Source organism: Spea bombifrons, chromosome 4 (genome assembly GCF_027358695.1).
Source record: "Spea bombifrons isolate aSpeBom1 chromosome 4, aSpeBom1.2.pri, whole genome shotgun sequence".
Lineage (NCBI taxonomy): Eukaryota > Metazoa > Chordata > Amphibia > Anura > Pelobatidae > Spea > Spea bombifrons.
Window position 1 is genome coordinate 99,468,325 of NC_071090.1, and position 4,037 is coordinate 99,472,361.

The following is a 4,037-nucleotide window of genomic DNA, read 5'->3' on the forward strand; positions in this document are numbered from 1 at the left end:
TCTGTCCCCTTCCTACAATGTAAAGACCCCCCAACCTCTCTGAACACGATCAGCCCCCCCACCCCAAAGCAAAGGCAAGCTCTCCCCCCATAACAGTGATCAGCCGCCCTCCCCCTACTGCACAGCCGGGCTGCTGCCCCCTCCCTCCCAGAGCAAACTTCCTGCAGCCTCCTTAAGGAATGAGATGTTTTCTTTGTATGTTACAATCCGATCCCGACTCTCCGCCACTCCGCAACCGACCCCGACTACGCGAACCTCCACCGCCCTCTACGATCTAGAACCCCCTCTAGAACCCTGCACCCGATAGAACCCCCAACAACTACACGGACCACCCCCCTTCTCTTCTCTCTCAGCCACGGGATCAAGCTGCAGCTTCTTTCCACAATCCAGGGGTGGGGTGCAAACAGCCTGAAGTTACTCCAAAACTTCCAGAAAAAAAAAAAAAAATCACGGCTCCAAAAGTGCAGAGATTTCCCAACAAGAGAGAGTCCGGCTTCCTCCCTGCTCAGGTCTTCTCATCAGAGGACTCCTGGGTCTCCTGTTCAGTTGTTTTTCTTGGTGGATGGGGAGGAGTGGCTGATGCGATGCCTTCTATATGTATAGATATATATGTTTCTTTTTTTCCCCCCTCCTTGGTCTCCTGGATCTGCTAGAGATCCTGCTCCTACCCCTGGGCAAACTGCTAATGTGGACCTGGAGCAGCAGGATCTCCAGCCAGAATCCAGGGGCGGAGTCAGCTCATGCAAACTGACACTTCTTTAAAAAAAGAGCAGCTCAATGGACAATTGAGGGAATGGGGCCAAGATTAACCCCTTTGCTGCTGGAAAGAAAGTGCAGGAGTGTGTGTGGGGGGGTCTGCCACAGTTAACCCTATTGCTACCAGATCAATGCACTGGAACACCTACTAGTAACTCGCGCCTCGCTCAACAGCACCCATGTGCACCCTTTAACCATTAAATACTCATAGAAACCTAGACGGCAGATAAGCCCCATTCAGCCCACCTAGTCCAATGTAAAGACTCAGACCTCAATCAGTCTTATAGCCATAGGCTTATTCCGTGGGCGTCTAAATTCCCTTACTCTGCCACTTCTGCCCGGAAGCTGTTCCACTTATCTACCACTCTCTCCGTAAAGAGAAACTTCCCTACGTTACATCGAAACCTCTGGTTTTAGATCATGACCTCTTGTTCTAACATTTCTTCGAAACAAACTTCCCTCCTGCACTTTGTGAAATCCCTTTCTATGCCAAGGCAAAGGAGTGACGCTCGGAGCATTTGAGTTCTTGCTCAATGAGGATCTCCTCAGTAAAGTTGAAGAATGACTTCTGGAAAGTATTGATTTATGGGGGGGGGGCATACACCTTCTCTCCTGGCGTCCTTATCCTTACTGCAAGTATTCCGCGAGTGCCAAAGGGGGTGATTAATTTGTACTCCTCCCCATGGGTCAAAGGCTATTGATGGTGATTGATGCATCATTTGTTTAGCACCAGATTCCTCCATGCGGACAGGGTAAAACTCCAGCAGCTTAGTAAATTACACCAAGCGTGCTTCATTCCTGGAAAACAATATTTACGCAAATAATATCCTTCGCAGAGTCCCAAAATGTTTTCTGGGGAATAAAAATCCAAATTAAAAATAAACATTATTTAATAAAAATAAATAAAAAAGACATTAATAATCATTATTAAAAAGAAGAATATTTCAAACAATTTCTCCCCGTATAATGCCGATGCGCTATACAATTTTCAACATTTTTGGCAATTATATACAAAAAATCACTCAATTATTCAATCATTTTACAGCGCTACGGCACATGATGGTGCTACATAAATCAATAAATACATTTTCTAGCCATCTGAGTGTATTTATATATGGCGTGTCCGAGGCTGCTGTTTATTTTGGTGGGTTCCGTGATGAAATAGTAATTAATAAAACGTTCTACCTGCAAAAAATGTATAGAAATTATTTTTAAAAAAAATATATTAATTCAGCATTTAAACATATGCGCAGACCTGCAATGTGTATAATCCATAAGTGCCCTTATTTGAGTCTGGTCATTTTTTTTGTTGTTGTTTTGTTGGGTAATAAAGGTGAGTAATAAGTGCTTTGTTTGATTTGTGATCAGTTATTGTAATAATGAGTCATAATGTGTGAACACCGAACGCAAAGAGCAGAGTACACCGTTGGCATTTGGTAAAAGTGCAATGTGCAAATTACTATAAAATGACTATAATTTTACAGCGTTCTGCCAAATAACCATAAACGGCAGGAACCACACGTTAAGTATGAGAGAGTACATGGCGGTCTGTGGCTCCCCACTCTAGATGGATTTTAGGGCCGCCAATGTATAAGACCTCCATACCCCCCCGTCTATTTTCCACACACTGGGTCCTCTGCATGCCCGCCATACTGAGCCTACACAGGGGGGTACAGACCCCCAAACACTTCCCAGTTTGCTTTCTTTCTGGCCCAGTCCTCCCCATCACTGCCCCATTCCACCTCCCTCTTCTCCCTCGCCCCCCCTCTTCCTCCTCCCTCTTCTCCCAAACCCGAGCTCATTGGGAGGAGCCTTCAAATCTGTCAGCGTCTTATCCAGAGCTGGAAGGAAAGTGACAGAAAACAATGTTTCTTTCTTAAAAATCCCTGGAAAGGAAAAAAAAAAAAAGACCTCAGAATCCAGACAATTAATCACTTGCTCACCAGCCCCCATCTCACCCCCCCCATCCTCTCCCTAATAGGAGGATACACAGGTTTGCAATTTTACACGGGTTAAAATAATTGGGAGCAGAAGCAGGCGGGTCGAATACAAGAAGACTTAAATTCCCGCCGCCTCCAGCGATGTGTAGCGAAAGAGCCGGGAAGAGCAATTATTATAAAGAAAAACACTGAACCTAATGCCTGGAATTTTCCTTACTTTTTTTATGTTTTTTTGTTTGTTTTAACGTGGCCCTCACCTGTAGTAGGTCTTCTTTGGTTCTTCGGAAATGTTACCCTCAATGATCTTTGAGATTATTTGTTTCCAAATATCAGCAACATTTTAGAATATCTAATTTAATTGAATGAATCAACATAAACAGATAAAATACTAAGCCGCTTTGTGTTAAGGTCGTGGACGTGTTGGCCGACGTGTTGGCCTAAGTTGGACCCAGGAGGACGATAGGTTTTTGGGAACCTCTGCCCAGGAAGCCAGCACTACCTGGAATGTCCCTGAGGAGTTCAGCAATTATCTAATACATTTCCTCTCCTGAAAGTCATCGTGAGCACTAGAACCAGACAGCGCCGGGGGGGGGGCAACAAGTTTTCCTACTAACCATAGAGTTCTGCTCAATTAGATGAGTTACTCTCATGTTCCACAAGAAGGACCAAGTTGTAGCAAAGTATAATAATTCATTTTCACTCATTAACTCTACAGTATCAAGGGCCACCGGCCCCTACAGATAGGAGAAACAAGTTCTTCAGACCCAAGTTAGTCATTCAAGCTCCGGCCAACTTTTCTGTGGATCCCTCAACGTATGGAGACCATGTTATTAATGAACATTTGAGATATTTTTGACAAATAGGAGTATTTTAAAGTGTTCATATTCTGAAAGACCGCAAGGTATCTTAAATCAAATTATATGTTCGTGGGGAACAATTAGCTGTTTACACCATGAACAGGAGACACAGGAGGAAGTGAAGATTGCGATGGGAAATTACTTCCCCCTCAAGTAATGGTATGGGATCTTAGGAACATGTAACAAAAATACTATGCTATTAAGTAGAGGAAAACGGTATTATTATTATTTTTTTTACTATTTTGGTATATTTTCTAATTCCATGCTTTGTAGGACACGGAGCCAAGAGCGTTTTGGTAAAGTAACACATTTGAAATAAATTTGACATCTTGCTGCATTGCAAGTAAATTCTTTCCTAGGCCTCTTAATCACACATGGAAACTTTCTACATGCGCTGACCCCAAGGTTCCTCACATATTAACCCTTTAAAAGTCTATCACAAAGATTCTGTGTAGTGGCTTGCTGATGGTGGCAACCACATGGT